The sequence below is a fragment of the Mirounga leonina genome, unplaced genomic scaffold (genome assembly GCF_011800145.1).
Source record: "Mirounga leonina isolate KUSES-001 unplaced genomic scaffold, KU_Mleo_1.0 Mir_168, whole genome shotgun sequence".
Classification (NCBI taxonomy): Eukaryota; Metazoa; Chordata; class Mammalia; order Carnivora; family Phocidae; genus Mirounga; species Mirounga leonina.
Window position 1 is genome coordinate 32292085 of NW_023270426.1, and position 20356 is coordinate 32312440.

The 20356-nt window shown below is 41.1% G+C and overlaps 1 protein-coding gene and 1 long non-coding RNA gene across 2 annotated transcripts in view; both read right to left on the reverse strand.

Moving 5' to 3' along the window:
* ANKRD55 (ankyrin repeat domain 55) overlaps positions 1 to 15773 on the reverse strand; it is a 267455-nt gene extending 251682 nt beyond the window's left edge. The window contains exons 1-2 of the mRNA XM_035014447.1: positions 12977 to 15773; positions 8795 to 8891 (exon numbers count right to left, since the gene is read on the reverse strand). The gene's annotated coding sequence lies outside the window, so the exon portion shown is untranslated. The remainder of the gene's footprint in view (positions 1 to 8794; positions 8892 to 12976) is intronic.
* A 1645-nt stretch (positions 15774 to 17418) lies between these two features.
* Positions 17419 to 20356, reverse strand: part of LOC118016798 — a 134138-nt gene continuing 131200 nt past the window's right edge. Inside the window, exon 3 of the long non-coding RNA XR_004680915.1 lies at positions 17419 to 18097. This is a non-coding gene — a long non-coding RNA (uncharacterized LOC118016798). The remainder of the gene's footprint in view (positions 18098 to 20356) is intronic.

Below are 20356 nucleotides of genomic sequence, written 5' to 3' on the forward strand. Positions count from 1 at the left end.
GCTTGCACTGCCGTAACAAATAACTAGACTGAGCGGTTTAAACAACAGACGTTTATTTCTCACAGTTCTGGAGGCTGGAAAGTCCAAAATCAAGGTGCTGATAGATTCAATTCCTGTCAAGAGCCCTCTTCCTGGCTTGCTGATTGTCATTTTCTCACCACGTCCTTACAGAGTGGACAAAGAGTGAGCTCTGGACTCTCCTCTTCTCCTTACAAGGACACTAATTCCACCATGGAGTTCCCACTCTCATGACTCATCTAACCTAATTACCTCCCAAAGGTGCCACCTCCAAATACCAAAACATTGGGAGTTAGAGCTTCAACATACGATTGGGTGGGGCACAAATATTCATTTTATTATCTCTATCCATCTATCTACCTATATTTATCTATCTAAATAGGTAATAAAGGCCTATGGTTAAAAAAAAATTCAAAGCCAGGATAAAATGGAATCATAAATCCAAAAGCAGGCACAAAAAAAGATGATGGATTTTAATTCAATCAACAATCACACTGTATGTGAATGGTCTAAACACACCAATTAAAAAACAGAGATTATCAGTTTGGACTAAAAGAACAAAGCAAGGTTCAACTATAGGCTATCTAGAAGAGACTCACTTTAAATTTCAAGAGACAGATAAATTAAAAGTAAAGGGAGAGAAACAAACACTAATCAAACACTAGTAAAAAGAAAGCCAAAGTGCCTATATTAATATCAAAGTAAACTTAAGAACAAAGAATTATTACCAGTGATGAATGGACATTACATTATGATAAAGAGGTTGATTCATAAAAAAGACATAACAATCCTAGATGTATATGCAATTAACAAGACAGCTTCAACATACATGAAGCAAAACTTGACAGAACTAAAAGGACAAAAAGGCAAATCCACAATTACAGTTAGAGTCTTTAGCATTTTTCTCTCAGTCACCAATAGAACAAATAGAGTATTAGTAAGAATGTAGATGACATAAACAACACTGTCAACCAGCTTAACCTAATTGACAATTATAAGACACTTGGCCCAACAACAGCAGTATCTCAAAAATGTTAAAAGATTTAAATCATCCAAGGTATGTTCTCTGTCCATAGTAGTATTAAAGAAGAAATCAATAACAGAAAAATATCTTTAAGATCCCCAAATATTTGACAGTTAAAAATATGTTTTAAAAAACCCATGAGTCAAAGAGGGAGTCACAAGGAAAATTGGACAGTATCTTGAATTGAAAGGAAATGAAAAAAACAATAGATCAAAATTCATAAATGTAGCTAAAGCAGTGCTTAGGGGGAAATGCTTATATTAGAAAGGTTACTGGGAAACTCGGAATTGAAAGGAAGCCTGAAGAAACAGAGTCACGACATGCAAAAACAAAGGATGAAGCTGTAACTAGCCCAGAGCCAATGTCACACTTCCCATTAGTCCTTTGAAGTGCCACTGCATCAGCTGAAGGCCACTGACCACCCCATGCTGCCTGAAAGTTTCTACTGGCTCTGGAAATTGACTCTTATCATCCCAGCTGCTGCCACCCATAACTAGAATGTTTCTTATTCTTTGTTCCTACTTTTTAGTATCTCCAACTCCCTCTTCATAGCCCACAGCTTATGGATCTGATTGGCTGGACCATATGTCTCTATCCTAGCTGCAAAAGTAATTGGGAGAGTGGCTGGCTTAAGTGTTTAGTTTCTATGATAAAAAACAGACTATTTCTCTCATACAATTCTGGATCTGGAAATTATTAGGAAAATGAGTTAAACTTTTCCTGATATCACACCTCTGGTCAAAAAGACCCACAGTTGAGAACAAAAGGTACACGGCATTTTAAGGAAGATTTCTAGATACCTCTCAGGATTTTTCAGAAAGGCTGAAATATTGGATCTTTTACCCCAAACATCATCCTAGCTCCACTCTTTCCAGTCTAAACAAAACAACTGGTGAGGAAAGAGAAGGAAAGAAATCAGAGTTATCAAGAATGCAGTGTTCATGTCGGGAGGCTATTTCTGGACCCCACCCAACAACTCCCATATTCTTTCCTTCATCCTCACTCGTACAAGGTTTCTACCAACCCTTCTAACTAACAAATGAAGGAGGTAGACACTTAAAGAACTATGGTAGAGGGGCGCCTGGGTGGCTCAGATGGTTAAGCAACTGCCTTCGGCTCAGGTTATGATCCTGGAGTCCCGGGATCGAGTCCCGCATCGGGCTCCCTGCTCGGCAGGGAGTCTGCTTCTCCCTCTGACCCTCCCCCCTCTCATGTGCTCTCTCTCATTCTCTCTCTCTCAAATAAATAAATAAAATCTTTAAAAAAAAAAAAAAAGAAGAACTATGGTAGAGTTTGAGAGTATCTGCAAGAAAAGAAGATTCATGTCTCACTCCCTGGCTGTCTGTGGGCCTTATGTGGTAGACAATGGGATATAGGACTTAAAAAGGAAATGAATGGAAGGTCTAAAGTAAACTAGACAGAAAGTTTAATTATAACTATGAGACCTGCCCAAGGTGTCATTAAATAATGGTAAAGGAGATTATGACAGAGTACAGTTGAAAGTATTTATACCGATAACACTGCCTAGTTGCAGTCATCAGAATCCACTCTAGCTAGCTTTATCAGGAAGGGATTTATTTAGGGATATAGGAAGCTCATACAGAACCACTGATAAGATTGATAAGAGACTCCAGGCTGAGCTCTAAGGAACTGGCCTCAAGAGTTTCTGCCTTTGCCACAATGAAGACAAAAGCGAAAACAAAAAATCAGAAAGCTACCACACCTCTAAGACACTGCTTCTGCTGAGATGGGCCAGATGGATACTCCACGTCCTGCCTTTTTAAACAACAGTTCTAAATCAAAGTCTTTGTAGATATATCTTCCTTATGGAAACTATATTATATGTCCTCTTACTTGGGACATGGAAATGGTAATATAGTGTTGTTTATTATTCTACATGGAGAATGGATTTAAATTGTGGGATTAAAAGTTGAAAAAAAATGTTTAATAGATTTGGAGCAATGCAAAAGGGAATTTCTACTTTAGCTATTATTGAAATAATTATTTTATATTCACTATGTAAAAAATACTGGTTAAAGGAATATATAACATTGATCTACATCTTGATTTTTCTCACTTAAAATCTGCCTATACCAGTTACACATAAATCTGCTTCATTTTGTTAATGGCTGTATCATATTCCATTGTGTGGATGGACTCTAATATATACAGTTCTCTAATGATAGAAACTGAGGTTGTTACCTATATTTTGCTATTTTTAAAAAAAGATTTTATTTATTTATTTGACACAGAGACAGAGAGAGAGAGAGAGAGAGCACAAGCAGGGGGAGCAGCAGACGGAGAGGGAGAAACAGGCTCCCCACTGAGCAGGGAGCCCGATGTGGGGCTCGATCCCAGGACCCTGAGATCATGACCCGAGCCGAAGGCAGCCACTTAACCAAGACTGAGCCACCCAGGTGCCCCTTGCTATTATTTTTTAAAAACTGCAGTGCAGATCCTGGCACACAGGTACCAACCCTCCATGATCAGGCCCCTTCCAAATGACAGACTGGCATTTTTTTGCTTTATTGTTGTTGTTGTTTTCCTGAATTAAATAGAAGGGAATTTTTCCCCCTTTCAAGTGAATGTACTATGTACTTTAAAACCAATTTTTGAATAAAGTTACAGCAATATAAACAGATTCATGGGAGGAGGTAGTTTTCACACCAGCTATCTTTGTGACCTCCAGCAAGGGACAAACTCTTTTGGGATTAATTTCATTATCTGTGAACTTCAAGGGTTAGACAAGGTGATTTCTTAGGCACGGCTATTAAACTCTGTGGTCCTGAGTAGTGTCATTGAGATATCTTATGTTGCTTTAACCTTTTAGACAAAAACTATTTGAAAGACCTCGAGGAATGAGACCCATGACTTTTTTTCTTCTTATGTCTCCATCCTTCTCATCTTCCAGCACCAAAAGCAGCACTTCAAATATAGTAGATGCTTAGTAAATTAATTACTGAGTGATAGGGCACTACCACCGAATGAAGTGCTCGTGGATAGATTTGGAATAATCATTTCCATGTCTCGCTCATATTTAGCTTCTTGAATGCTCATTTCCTAAGAAGCGCTATACTTCTTAATGGTTAATGAATTGAAGCACCCCTTCCTGATTCCGTTCTCTGAGAAGGAGCTACATGGTTTTTATTAATCAACTGGATTATTTTGTCTTGTAAGGTATGGTTTATCAGAATAAGTAATATGCTCCTTAAATTTGTTTTGTCAGTATGTACTTTTTAGTCCTTTGGAAACTTTGGAACCCTGAGGAACTCAAATCCCTTCATGGAAATCAGGCAAAACATGCTTGGAAGAATTTGTCTTTAATGAATATGAAAGCAGTTTGCAAATGTCATACTTTTTTTCTGCTCTGTGACTGCGGACAAAATGCAGAGCCCTGGATCATGACTGGACAATGGGTTATAATGAGGTGGATAACCTGGCAATATAGCAAGAGTGGCATAGGCTTTGTCAGGTGGGCCAGGGTGCAAATCACATCCAGCCTCACTAGCTATGTGGCCTTAGGGTAGTTTTCTGACCTCTCTGGGCCTCAAGTTAATTATACTTTCTTTGCAGTGCTATTCCAAAATTTTTAAGAGTATATGTACTATGTCTGTTATGTGTTAATTCCCAACTATGGCCATTGTTAATATTATTACTTATGCAGTGATGTTGAGAATATAAAAGACATTCAAATGGTGGACTGAACACAGAGCCACATGGAAGAAGGCAAGCACAGCCTGGACTAGGTGTTAGGGCTACCCTCTAGCTTCCACAAAGCTAGCTAAGTGGAATCGCCTGATAGCAACCAAGCAGACACAATCTCCAGGGGCTTATATCAAAACCAGTCATACTTTAATACAGTCCATAAAAAAACTGTTCACTGTCTCCTGGTGTAATCCCTATGGCCAAATTACCATCTGGATATTCATGCATAGGTACATGCACTATGTTGGCCTCCTTGTCTTTTACCCCATACAAACTACCAGCTCTGCATCCCTTCCTCTCCATCCCAACCCTGCCTTGACTCTGGCTCTACTGCTTGTTTGCTGGATCCCTGCACTTGCCTCTTCTCCAGTCTCACTCCCCTACAAGTGCTTGTAAATCCTGCTGCCACAGTAGTGGCTCCCTGCCTCCCTATTGTCTAAAGGATAAATCATATTCTTCTGTAGCCCATACAAAATCCACCACCATTTCTCCCATCCACTTCCAGCCTAACCTCCTATCACTTCTTGCCATCATCTCCCCCATGCCAAACTCTAGTTCCCTAAGAATACTGATGTATTTATAGGTCCCAAACACTCCATGTTCTGTACTGTACTACAGTACAGTTAGTTCCTCCAGACTAGAGCCCTCCACTAACTTGTTCACTTGAGAAACACCTGCTGGGCTTTCACGAAGCTTTCCCTGATTCCTTTACTTGGCTTAGGTGCTCTCCTATCTACCCTATGCTCACCCCATCCTCCATATAAATCTTGCCAAAGCAATTGCCTTACTGCGGTGTAATGGTATGCCTGTTGGTTCTCCCAGAATTGGGGTATAAGGACCTTGCAAGGCTTCTTGATAATGAGAACTACACATATTTTCATATTTGTGTCCCTAGGACCTAGCACAACATCTGGCCCACCGTAGATGTTCCCTAAATGATGATAATCATTTAGGTATCAGTCAGAAATGAGTGGCTGCAAGTGATAGAATAGTTGACTAGGAGTAGCTTGAAAAAATAATGAGTTATTTTCCACAGATAACAAGACTTCTGGAAGCAGGTGATTACTAGTGTTTATTAACAGTGTTCATAGATGCCATTGGGGGCCTTGGCTCTTTCTTTCTTCTTTCAGTCTATCCTCAACACAACAGCCAGAGTGATCTTGTTAGAATATAAGTCAGACCAGGGCACCTGGGTGGCTCAGTCGTTAAGCATCTGCCTTCGGCTCAGGTCATGATCCCAGGGTCCTGGGATCGAGTCCCACATCGGGCTCCCTGCTCAGCAGGAAGCCTGCTTCTCCCTCTCCCACTCCCCCTGCTTGTGTTCCTGCTCTCGCTATCTCTCTCTCTCTCTCTCTCTCTCTGTCAAATAAATAAATAAAATCTTTAAAAAAAAAAAAGAATATAAGTCAGACCACATCACATCTCTATTCACAACCCTACAATGATTTGCTCAGAGGAACATCAAAACCCTTACGTTAGCATTTGAGGCCCTATCCAGTGTATGTCTGCTTTTCTTTTCTCTATAGTACTTATCACTATGTGACATACTATATCTTTCACTTATTATATAGTGTATATTATCTTTCTCTCCCATCACCACTAAAATGCAAACTTCAAGGAGGCAAATGATTTTATATGTTTTCTTCACTTCTGTATCTCTAGCAACTAAAATAGTTCCTGGCACATAGTGGACATTCAATAAATATTAGTTGAATAAATAAACGAATGGATCCTCAAGTAAAACCACAATGAGAAAGGAGAAATAACCAACACCACAGAAATACAAACAATTACAAGAGAGTATTATGAAAAACTATATGCCAACAAACTGGATAAATCCCTTGAAACATATAACCTCCCTGAACTGAAACAGGAAGAAACAGAAAATTTGAGCAGACTGATAACCAGCAATGAAACTGAATCAGTAATCAAAAAACCCCTGACAAACAAAAGTCCAGGACCAGATGACTTCACAGGCAAATTCTACCAAACATTTAAAGAATTATACCTGTTCTTCTCAAACTACTTCAAAGAACAAAAAAGGAAGGAAAACTTCCAAACTCATTCTGTGAGGCCGGCATTACCCTGATACCAAAACCAGATAAAAACACCACAAAAAGGGAGAACTATAGGCCAGTATTTCTGGACATAGATGCAAAAATCCTCAACAAAATACTAATAAACCAAAATCAACAATGCATTAAAAAAATCATTCACCATGATCAAGTGGGATTTATTCCTGGGTTGCAAGGGTAGTCTGATATTTACAAATCAATCAACGTGATACATCACATCAATAAAAGAAAGGATAAAAACTATATGATCATTTCAATAGATGCAGAAAAAGCATTTGACAAAGTACACCACCAATTCATGATAAAAACCCTCAACAAAGTAGGTTTAGAGGGAATATACCTCAACCAAATAAAGGCCATCTATGAAAAACTCACAGCTAACATTATCCTTAATGGGGAAAAACTGAAAGCTTTTCTCTTAAGGTCAGGAAAAAGGGATGTCCACTGTCACCACTTTTATTACTCTACTTAGTAGAGAAAGAAAAGTACTGGAAGTCTTAGCCACAGCAATCAGACAACAAAAAGAAATAAAAGGAATCCGAATCAATAAGGAAGAAGTAAAACTTTCATTATATATATATATATATATATATATAGCCTGAAAGAGTCCACCAAATGACATACCCAATCAAAGGTTAGTATCCAAAATATATCAAGAACTGATACAACTCAACACCCAAAAAACAATCCAATAAAAAATGGGTAGAAGATGGACGCCTGGGTGGCTCAGTCAGTGAAGCCTTTGGCTCAGGTCATGATCCCAGGGTCCTGGAATCGAGTCCCACATCTGGCTCCTTGCTCAGGGGAGAGTCTGCTTCTCCTTCTGCCTGCCACAGCCCCTGCTTATGCTCTCTCTCTCTCTCTGACAAAAAAAAAAAAAATCTTAAAGAAAAGAAATGATAGAAAATGGGTAGAAGACATAAACAGACATTTCTACAAAGAAGACATCTAGATGGACAATAGACATATGAAAAGATGCTCAACATCACTGTCAGGGAAATGCAAATCAAAACTACAGTGAGATATCACCTCACATCTGTCGGAATGGCTAAAATCAACAACACAAGAAACATAAGGTATTGGCGAGGATGTGGAGGAAAAGGAACCCTCATGCACTGTTGATGGGAATGCAAACTGGTACAGCCACTGTGGGAAACAGTATGGAGATTTCTTACAAAGTTAAAAATAGAATTATCCTATGATCCAGCAATCGCACTACTGGGTATTTACCCAAAGAATACAAAAACATGAATTCAAAGGAAAACATTCACCCCGATGTTTATAGCAGCATTATCTACAATAGCCAAGATACAGAAGCAATCTAAGCATCCATCGATAGGTGAATGAATAAAGAAGATGTGCTATAGGGGCTCCTGGGTGGTTCAGTCGTTAAGCGTCTGCCTTCAGCTCAGGTCATGATCCTAGGGTCCTGGGATCGAGCCCCGCATCAGGCTCCCTGCTCAGCAGGAAGCCTGCTTCTCCCTCTCTCACTCCCCCTGCTTGTGTTCCCTCTCTTGCTGTGTCAAATAAATAAAATCTTTAAAAAAAAAAAAAAAGATGTGGTATATAAGTACAATGGAATATTATTCAGCCATAAAGAAGAATGAAATCTTGCCATTTGTAATGACATGGATGGAGCTACAGAGTATAATGCTAAGTGAAATAAGTCAATCAAAGACAAATACCATATGATTTCACTCATATGTGGAATTTAAGAAACAAAACAAACAAGTAAAGGGAAAAAAAGAGAGCAAGACAAACCAAGAAACAGACTCTTCTAACTCTAGAACAAATACATGGTTACCAGAGGGGAGGTGAGTGGGGGAATGGGGTGAAATAGGTGAAGGGGATTAAGGAGGGCACTTGTTGTGATGAACACTGGGTGATGTATGGATTTGTTGAATCACTATGTTATACACCTGAAACTAATATTACATTATATATTAACGAACTGGAATTAAAATATACATACATAAATGGATCTTCCTGTTCACTTTGCTTGGAGTTTTGGCTTTGTCTTCCTCTTTGCTTCCACTTTGGTTGTTGCTTTCCTGACATCATGCCGATGTCTAAGGCAGAAAGAAGAGGAGATGGGAAGAGTGGTGCCAAACACATGGGTCCCTTCTTAGCAGGAAAAAAACAAAACCTTTTTCAAAAGTCCCAGCCTGACTCCAGCTTACATCTCACTGGCTCAGGTTATGTCATAAGCTTCTGCCAGCAGTGAGAAAGGCTAGGAAAGCAAGGCAATGTTGCTTTCCTGAAGAAACCTGGGTTGGATACAGAATAAGTAACTAATAGGGTCTACTGTAAAACAGCCGAATGAAGACTCCAAGCCTTAGGAACAGAGTAGGAATGCACCACCTTCTCCATGAATCATCGCTGTATCTCATCCATTCTTTTCCCAGATGGCCTGCCTCTGGCCACTGGATTAACATGAAAGGGGCAGGCAGTCTGTGGTCAGAAGCCCAGGGAGTTCATCAGAGATATTAGTGTCTGATTCCTCGAAGCTGACCAGATAGCCAGCATATTACAGTGTTCAAATGATTGTGTCTCTCAGGCTCATAAGTATGCTTGGCCTGCTTATGGCATGCAGGCAAATAGCTTCTTCAGAGCCTCTGAACTTGGTCACCAATGACCAGCACTGTCTAGCCTCTGGGTCCTCATACTGTACACCGCTAAAGAAACTCTGGCAACAATTAAAGTGCCTAAGATGGGTCTAGTCACATAGAAATATTGATGCAATGTCCTCCAGGCTTGCTGTGTGATTTCCCTGGAAATAAGAGCCTTCTTCTGACCAGTGTACCTGTGCTGCTTACATCCTCCAGGAGGTAACTGAAACTCACTTGAACTAGGAGAGAACCGTGTGATGTTTTCTTGAATCTTGGGCCATGGTTCTCATGATATGTGTAGCAGAAGCCGGTCCAGGGAGAAAAGTCAAGTCAATAGAAGGTGCCAGGACCTTGAATGTTGAGGCCTGAAGCAAGGCATCATGATGAAAGTCCTTTCAGTTATTCCAGGTCTCACCGTGATTCCATCATGACACTTGTAACTTTGTTCTTCACTAGGTTAGGAGCCCCATGAGGACAGGGACTGTGCCCGTTATTTTTACCTCTAGCATGGTGGGTGCTCAACAAATGGGCACTGAATGAATGAATGACAGATTATCTGAAAACAGAGTATGACTGGAGGGTGGGAGGGAGTGGCTCGAGGGAATCCCATCTACACCGTAGGCTGCACAGCACTCCTCCACAGCCTCTGCATTAAAATCAAAAGATTATACCCAACTTCAAACTTACTTAGATTTTCTTTTCTACGTTTGCTGACCTAGCTCCTTAACTTCAAGATTTTTTGTCCATCGTTGCCATTGAAAAGAAAGGAAAAAAAAAAAATGCCAGATTGTCCACAGAATTTGAAAAGTTATCAGATAGTTCAATATCAAGGTAGGTCACTCACAGTACAAAAATTCCATTATTCTGTGATTCCTCCTTAGCTTTTTAATGTGAGAATATTCACCATTCAGGGGAAGAGCCTTGATACAAGTGAGACTGTTAGTATAATCCCTAAACATCTCTAATTAAACATGATTTCTTTTTAAAAGTAATTATAGTGTCTTCAGTAGCTAATCTTCCTCTCATTTAATTAAAATATCTGTCATTTTCTCAGATGTGACATCTGAGCACAGAGTCCCAAACCTTGCTAAAAGAGGAAAGGCAGGGGCGCCAGGGCGGTTCAGTCAGCTGAGCGGCTGGCTCTCAATTTTGGCTCAGGTCATGATCTCAGGGTTGTGAGACCAAGCCCTGAGTCAGGCTCTGCGCTCAGCAGGGAGTCTGCTTTAGATTCTCTCTCTCCCTCAGCCCCTCCCCCTTCTCTAAAATACATAAATAAATCTTTTTAAAAAATGAATAAATAAAAGAGGAAAGTCATTTTCCCTGTATCATGTCCTGGAGTATTTCCAGGGCTTGTAATGGTAGAAAAAAGATCCTCTCCTGTCTCTTATGTCAGCCAGTGGCATTCTGTCCAGACTGTTCCCATACACTCCCACTCAAACGAACTGCATTTAAAGTGAATACGTTCTTAACCTGAACACTCCATCTGATTTATAACATTTCTTTCCTGGCCCCCCAAAATAAGAAGCAAGCAAGCAAGCAAGCAAGCAAGCAAGCAAGCAAACCTATAATTATAATCCTTCACAATCATTACCATCCTTAGCCTTGGGAAGTTTGTCAGTGAGGTGGATGAAGAGAATTGCTTTTCAACTGTGCCGTGTTAGATATCCATGTGGCCATGGTCTCTGCTATTGCTTCTTTCTGCTGGAAGAGGTGCAGGAAAGACAAGGTGCGTATGAAGTAACTGTCTATATAGGACTGTCCTATGTGATGTGAGGCCATGATCTGGCTGCCTCTTACAGTACAGCTTTTCATTCCAGGATAGGCCATTGTGCTGGCTGTTTTGGATGCAGTTTGGCATGAGCACAGAAAGTCCATACAACCACCCACAACTTGATCTACTAGTTGTGAACGGAAACTTTTGAACACGTTCCACCAGCTGTACAATGGTACCATTTATTACTTTATTCTCAGGGGAAAACATTTGCTGTGTGAATAATACCAGGGACTTATGTAAGCCTCTTCATTTTCAGGGAGCTTTATGGGTGTCAGCAAATTCACACAACACCGTGGTAAGGTAGCAAGGCATTGTTATGCCTTCTTTACAGAGAGAGAAACCAGATCACAGCATCAGATTTTCCCAAGGCCACATGGACAATAAGGGGCATGGACTCATTTCCAGAGAGACCCAAACTCTTCTGCTAGAGATCACAATTTCCCACTTAGAGAAAGACTCCACAGGATTGTATCCTGGATCTAACACTTGAGGATAATTGCTCTGACTTTCAACAGTTCTAATACTGCCTCATTCTTTGGTTTTGTCCAGATGGACAAAAAGGGAAAGACAAGATGGGGTACCCATATAGGATAGTGTGGAGGTTTGTCATCTCTCATATACCTTGTCATTGAGGAATTGTCCAATCTATAATCACAGGATCACGGGGGGAGGTGCTGCATATCCATAAAGCTCCATGAAGTAAAACGGAAATTTTCTACAATATAGGTTGGATTTGTTGATTTCAGTTGTTACTTAGGAGATTGAGAAAGAGTCTTCCTTATCAGCTCTGGGAACATGCTAAATACCTCTGGAGTGGGTTGAATTGTAGCTTCCAAAAAAGTATATACAAGTCCTAACCCTCATACCTGTGACTATGACCTTATTTGGCAAATGGGTCTTTGCAGGTGTAATTAAGGATCTCAAGATGAGATCATCCTGGATTTGGGGTGGGTCTAAATCCAATGACAGGTGTCCTCATAAGACAAAGTCAGAGAGAGATCTGAGATACAGACACACAGAGGAGAAGGCCATGTGAAGACAGAGGCAGAAACTGGAGTTATTCAGCTAAAAGCCAAGGGAATTTTAAGAGCTGTCAGCAGCCACCAGAAGCTAGGAGAAAGGCATGGAATGGATTCTCCCTTGGAGCCTACAGAAGAACCAACTCTGCCAACACCTTGATTTCAGGCTCTGGCCTCCAAAACCGTGAGAATAAATTTGTCTTTAAGCCACCTAGTTTGTGGTAATTTGTAATAGCAGCCCTAGGACACTAATACATCCTCTTCAGCTTCTTCTCCCAATACTCAGAATCATATGAGTTTTAACTCAATTCAAAGCTAAAAGGTCGGGGTGCCTAGGTGGCTCAGTCAGTTAAGCGTCTGACTCTTGATTTCAGCTCAGGTCATGATCTCAGGGTCATGAGATCGAGCCCCATGTTGGGCTCTGCACTGGGCGTGGAGCCTGCTTAAGATTCCCTCTCTCCCTCTGCCCCTGCCCCATGCACACCCTTGCTGTCTCTCTCAAAAAGAAAAAGAAAAAAGCTAAGTACATACAATGACAAATCTTTTAATGTGTGTGTGCCAGTGGTAGAGGGTATTAAAATTCTAAAATGGTTGAAAATTACTCTCCTAGATAACCAATATTAGTGAATGAAGAATTGGATTATCTTGACTTACTCCACTGTGAAGGTAAAAGGGACAACATGAAGAGAAGAAAAATCAAGAACCAGTGGAATGAATTCAAATTTGATCACAAAGCACCATAGTTTTCATACCTTATCTTCTTCAGGCCACTGCCCCAAGGAACACAAAGCAAAGCACAGTGTAGCCTTTAAAAATAATAAGGTTATAATTATTATTAACTTAGTAAAAATTTATTACACAACTTCAACTATTACAGAAATTCATAATGTAGAAAATATCAACCTCCAATATGGTACACTTCCTCTAATTTTTTTCCTCTCTAAATATATGAACACTCTCTGTCTCTCTCCCCAACCTTTTAAGAACTGGAATGGAGAAAGGGTCTGCAGGATAGCCTGGTGTCTACTAGATTTTTGGCCTAATTTAGTTGGATTAAAGGAATGCCTGCTGAGTGGTCCTGAATATAAGTCCTATTTCTTGCAAACCTTGGGTCAGGCACAAAACTCTGAGTACACATATTTGATGTGAGATTACACTTTTGGTTAGAACATAGATATATTTTTTCTATTTTTCTATTTTTTTTTTTCCTATTAAGGGCTAGATATATTTTTCCTATTAAGGGCTAGATAGTAAATATTTTAGGTTTTGTGGGCCATACGGTCTCTGTTGCAACTAATGTCTGCTAATAACAGTAGAAAATCAGTCATAAATGATATGCACATGAATGACCATGGCTGTTTTATTACTATTTTATTGCTGCATAGCAAATGACCACAAACTTAGTGGCTTAAAACAACACTCATTTAGTAATTCTAGTTCTATAGGTCAGAAGCATAGGTGGGCTTAGGGTCTGACAGGCCTGAGAGGAAGGTGTTGGCCAGAAGGGCTCTCATCTGCAGGCCCTGGAGAAGAATTTGCTTCCATACTCACTCAGGGTATTAGAAGAATCCTGCTCCTTGGAGTTGTAAGACTGATATCCCAGCTTCCTTGCTGCATGTCAGTGGGGGCCATTCTCAGTCCTCAGAGGCCTCTCTGAGGTCTCTCATAGTCTGTTCATAATATGAATGTTGTTCTCTTCCAGACCAGCTGGAGGACATCTCTAACTTCCTCTTCTATTCCCAGCCAGGGAGAACTCTTTACTTTTAAAGGGCTCATATGATTAGTTCAGGCCCATCTGAGTAATTTCCCCAAAGACTAACCCAAAGTCAACTGATTGGTAACCTTAATTATACCTGCAAAAATCCCTCTTACCATACAATGTAACCTAATCACAGGAGTAAAACCTCATTATATTCAGTTTTTGCCTACACTCAAGGGGAGGAGATTATACAGGGGGGAACATCACTGGGGTCATTTTAGATTCTCCCTACCACGGCTGGGTTCTACTACAGCTTTATTTATAGACACTTAATTCTGAATTGAGTAAAATGTTCACATCTAACAAATATACTTTTTAATTCTTTTTCAACCATTTAAAAATGTACATACTATTCTAAGCTTGTAAGGTTGTACAAAAACAGGCAGAGGGCTGGATGTGGTACAGGACCTGTGGTCTGCTGACCCCTGGGTTAGAGGATCAGATAAACAAACCTTACAGGAACACCAAAAGAGTAATTTTCATAATATCCCACAAAGTGCCTTCTTCACAGTAGGTATTCAGTGAGGGCATGAATGAACAAATACTGGGTTCCAGAAAAGACTGAGGAAATAAAATGCACCCCAAAGCCCTGGTACAGAGTCCACTGCTGTGAGTAGAGTAAAAATAGTTTTACTTTTGAATATGGGACCAGGCATGACCTAGGGGAGGCCCAGGTGGCCCAGAGCTCAGACCAGAGCACCATTTTCCTTGGGCTCCAAAGAGAAAGCACTGTAATTACAAGGGTTATGTAACAGTTAAAGTCTACCCAGCACACTTTATCTTATCACTGGACTAAAAAGCCAAGCAAAACTCAGCAGTCTCTCTCTCAGATGCTGGACTTTGGATCAGAGGCTTGTCTGGCTGGGCAACAGTGCTATAGTCCAACTGAATGTCACTGCATTTCTTGGTAAATGAATAAGGTGGGAAAGTCTTCGACCATGTTGCAAGTCAAATGCATAGAAAATACAGGGCCAAAGAGAAAATTTAGCACTGCTGGGTGAGATCTCTTATCCAGTACTAAAGGACCCATCTCCAGCATCTTCTAAGTGGATATATTTCCTGGGATGATGGGAAAAATCAGAGTATTGGCTGAGACCACATCAGAGGAATAGTATTCACTCTGGAAAATCTGGGAGAGAGTGTTCCAGTCCATGAACTACCCAGAACCCCAGATTCACAGAATGTTAGGATAAGAAGGAATCCGAGGGACCACCTGCTTCAACTCTCATCTGCGGGAAGAAACCAAATCTTGAGACATTAAATTACTTTCCCAAATGTCCCAAGCTAGTTGGTAAGAGCTTAGGAAGAGCCTATTTATTGTGATTCCCAATAAAATACTATTTGTGCTCCATCTTCTCTTCTTCATTTGTCCCAGGTCCTCACATTTTTGTGCTGGTTAGCATTTTGGCCAGAATTGTGCCAGAAAGTATTGTTCCTTGCTGCTCCTCCCACTGTCACAGCACCTCCCTGGGCTGTTGTCACTTTTTACCTTGTATTTTACAACCCTAAAGAAGGTGCTCCCTGCCTAGATTTTCTTAGGTCATTCTTTCCTGGTTGCTATGTTACATAACACATCCAGGCTCCTGGTAAAGAATCAGAGCCTTGAGAGCAGCCTGGTTTGGTTTGGATAGAGTCTAGTTTAGGTCAGAGCAATCCTTGCATTAAATATCAATATCCAAAGAAGATGGGAAGAGGTTTCTAAAATATTTATTTGTATTTCTAATTTATGGCTCAGTTTTCCTTAAAATGAAGAGGTCTGATTGCTCTGTGCCACCCTAGCAATACCCTAAATCTTTGGAGAATATGCTTCTTGTTGGATCCCCTAGCAGTGAAGGACATCTTTCCTTGTCCAACCTGTCCCCAGTTTTTCAGGCCCCCTGGGGTTTCTCTCCCATTCCATGTACTTAGCCCCATCCCCAGGCCTCCTGTACATCAGCTTTGGAGACCATAATCTAGGAGCGTTAAGTGCTGAGCTCCCACCAGGGAACTCTCTGGACTGCAATTCTCTAAAACCCTTCTCTCTTGCAAGGCCTCAGCATGGCTCAGGCAGGATCTCTAAAGGTTTCTGTGCCAGTGGTGCCCATCCTCCTTTTCTGCTCCTTGGTATTCCTCGGTCCTGCTTGCTATCCCTCCATAGCATGAGAGGGAAGTCATAACCTTTCATCAGCACAGGGTCCTTCCAGCTCTCCACCAAAATTATGTCCAGTTGTCTGCACCTTTCTCATCATCAGCTATGAGGATGTGGAGATTTTTGTTATATTTGGTACTGCTCACTGGGCTTTCTCTTCCTCTCACTGTTAAAACTCACTTGTTAGATCTGCTTTGCTGTGATTCTGATACTGTCTCTTGTGTCACCACTCTTATCCAACTCACTCTTTTTGTCCCCCAGAGCCACTACTCATGAAGACCATGGACTAGCATGCCTGGGTAGGTTCAGAAGGCCCTGCACAATTGACATCATGAAGTCACCTACAGAGAGCTCCCTCTCTGCTAAGAGTTCCAGGAACCAACTCTGCTGTTTGCTTGCTCAGGTGGGGCCTCTGCCCCCACCCCCTACCCAGGGCACCGTCAGTGGGGATTAAGAAGCAGTCTCTGTACCCCCAGCCCTCCCCACATGCATCACAGATGTTTCTTGAGGAAAACTACTGCAGCCTCATGGCTGCCAGTCCTGAAGGTCCTAGGACCCCCATTCTGAGGCTCCTTGCTGGACTCACTGTCCTCAATCCTCTTTCTCTTTCCATTTTCCGAGGACAACTGCATTCATGCAATGAAAGCAATGCCTGTATTGTTGAAGCCATGGCTGTCTTCACACACAACACTGACCTTTCTCTTCTGGATCCTGTAACATGGGTCCTGAATATTTTGCTCCTATCTTAGCAGGAGAACTCCTGTCTCAGTTCATCCTACAGGAAAGATACAGGCATTTCCTGTTATTATTTTTGCCCAGAAGTGTTTGAACCTTTCAAAAAAATCCTTTTCCTCTTTTATAAACAAAAATGCTATGCTCGACCACCCAGCAAAATCTTGACATGACCTTCCTAGGGGGATGAGACCCTGCCCCCATCAGGTGCTCCCTCAGAAGGCTCACTCACTGATGCCGATTCCCTCCAGCTAAGAGAATTTGTCAAACTTTGCTTTGTTTACTTATGTTACAGGAACAGCAGACTTATATTGATTCTCAAGTTATGAAATTCTACTATAATATGAAACACCTTTTTTTTTTTTCAAAGTATACATACATTTCCTTCTAGAAATGCTGATACACATCCATAGGAACTTTATCTATTTGAAAAACAATGCTATAAGATGTCAGGGTAACAAAGGGAAGGTGTGAAGGTCACACAAAGAACAATTCTGTGGGACCCAGAGAGAAAAAGAAAAGAGTCCCATCATGAAACTACCTTTTTGAAAACTTTTCTGGCCAAAGAGTGTTCTCAGAAATGGGTGTATGTTCTGTCTCAACCTGCACACCAACCCAATAGGTTAGAAATAGCACATCTCTGCGTGTTATGCAATATACTGCCCAAATGAAAATAGTTTTCACCCCAACTCCAGAAAAGTCCTGCTTTATAAATTTCTTGTTTCTCATGCAATGTGTTCAGTATGATGCTCTTCTATACCAGCTCATCAATTTTGTCAATTGCCATTAGTAGATCCTTGAGAAGCAATGCAAAGACCTCCAATCCACAGAGCCTGACTACAGGCATATGTATGAACTCAGAGCCCCCAGCTAGGAGCAAGGAAGGGCTATATGTGTGTATTTTGGGGGTGGGAAGTGGGACCTGGTAGAATCCCAGAGATCACAGGCTGCAGGGCTCTCTTTGAACATGATCATTTTTAAACTTTGCCTCTCCCTGAGCAATAATGAGGTCGGAGACGCAACATAATCCCAGGGTATGAACAGGCATGAGGCTTCAATTGCTCCAGCTAGCAGAGGTAAGAAAAGAATACCAATACGACAACTCCACAGACATATGGCACAAGGGATCATTACCCAGGCTGCTCAACTCTGCATGGTCTAATCTGCCTTGGCCCCATAAAGCACCAGTGTATAGTTTAACACAGCTGGGCCCACTCTTCAGAAGCATGTTGCCGTGGCTAAGGTTGTGCTGACCTGAAAGAAAAGAAGAAAAAGAGATGGTATTAATGGCTCCCTTTCATGTCAACAGGATTTAATGAAAAAGGAACAGAGGGCTTAGTCGTTTTTTAATTCCCCCAAACCTTACCATGTATCCAGGATATTCTGGGTTCCATTTAGTATTTGATTTGAGTTTTAATTATTTTAGTAATAGACAAAGTAAAAGCTGAGTAAATCACATGCACTAAAATCCTGAAAACCTTTCCCAACCTAAAAACAGTCAGCAACTTTTCGCCTACATTTTACATGAGGAAAAACAAATGTTTCCATGAAGCGTCCCAAATTCTTAGACGAATCAGAGATAAGAAGCTCCCACCAGCAACTTCAGTGTCACTGGCCCAATTCAGCAGTTTGGGCTTTGGCAGCAGTCCCACTGACAGGACAGAGGACTCTTTGGGAAGACAGGCGATTTGAAATGCAAGTGTTATTTATAAATTATCTCCAGATGGTCCAGTTCCTACAATTCCTAAATTGCTCAGATTTTCAGAGTGGAAATTTTAATCATAGACATTTGAGGTTGATTTGGTTTAAGCTGGGGACAATTTTGAGAACTCAAATGACAAAAAGAAGGTGAATGAGTCTGTCCGGGACTGCTCAGGAGACTTGCCCTTGCTCACGGTGTCTTGGTTGATCAACACTTGCCTCCTGCTTTCCTCAGACTCCCAGAGCGGCCTTGCCCTTTGCACCTGGGAGGAACTGCTGAAAATATCCTCTAGGGAAGGAGCCAAACTGAATAGTTAATTTACTGTTAGAGTATATCTCGCCCCCCACAACCCAGCACAGCATAGGTATTAGAATTCCAGTGCTATCGGTTTCTCTCAAGTACTTCTCAGCATCAGGAGTTAGGTCTGATCTACACTTGGCCATCTCCATTGCTCTCTCCCCACACTTCCCTCCCTCCCCTTCCTCGTTTCATTCCTCCCTCTCTCAATCCCTTCTCTTTCCCTTCTCTCTCTTCCTTTCTCCCTTCTATCCTTCCATTGTTTTTTCCATTATTTCTTCCATTTATCCAACAATTGTTTATTAAGCACTTACTATGTGCCAGGCATGGGGCTGGGTGCTGATCAGAGGTCAAAACATACTTTCTTCAGATACCAGCAGACAAAAAAATAGGACCTGAGTCCTCCCTCATCATAGAGCTTTGTAGAATCACATCAATTCCAGCACATGAGAGTCCATGTACGCAAAAGAAAAAAACTTTACCATTTCTACTTCTACCAATGATGAATTCAAGATTCTGAGGAAAGATGATCTGCCCAAGATTATAAAATTACAAATGAAGTTGGGGAGGGGTGGGCAGCTTTCTTAGGCCTCCAGACACAGTGGCCATGATTCTTCTGTGTATATTTTTGGTTTAGCTGAGGAAAAAAGAAGAAACAGAGGGATGGCCATGTGTTATCAGGCCTATTCAATGGACCACAGTTGAAGGAATGGCTTTAAATCATAGTCAATGCTGGGCTCAAAGCAGACATTTAGACTTTAGAATAAGTGATCCAGAGGATCATTAAGAAGGGACGTTCATTATTTCTCAGGTTCATCTACTTGTATGGATAAAATACATAAAAACTGGACAAGAACAGTTACCTAAAGAAAAAATGACTGAGATAGCAAGGAAATCATAGCAACATAGGTAATATAGGTATGTTATTCATTTGGAAGGCTAATTGCTGGCATCATACATGCTTGTATAACTGATTTACAAATTAATTCTCTAGGAAGAATAATACAGCAGTTATTCTAGCAATGATGATTGCCACAGATACAAGAATGCAATAATGAAGAAAGTAGGACAAAGAGAGGTAGCCCAGGGGCTTTCAAACTCTAGTACACATCAAAATTACCTAGAAGGCTTGTTGAGACATGCATCAATAAATAGGCTCACCCCAGAGTTTCTGATTTAGTAGGTGTGGGGTAGGGCCTGAGAATTTGCATTTCTAGTAAGTTCTCAGGTGGAAATTCATGCTGCCCCTCCATCTGGGAACAAAGTGATAATCCTGAGTTAGAGACCCACTTGGGGAAGAGCATGAAAGGGCATGGCATGATGAGCAAAGAGGGGTGCAAGAGGCACATGACTGAATGTAGTGGGTATCCAGTGTTGGGACTTTGAAAAAGGATGTGGATGAGGTCATAGAGAACTCTGAGAGCCAAGAAAGAGAAGGGAAGAGAAGGGAAGGCAAGGGAAGGGAAGGGAATAAGGGAAAGAAAAGGAAGGAAGGAAGGAAGGAAGGAAGGAAG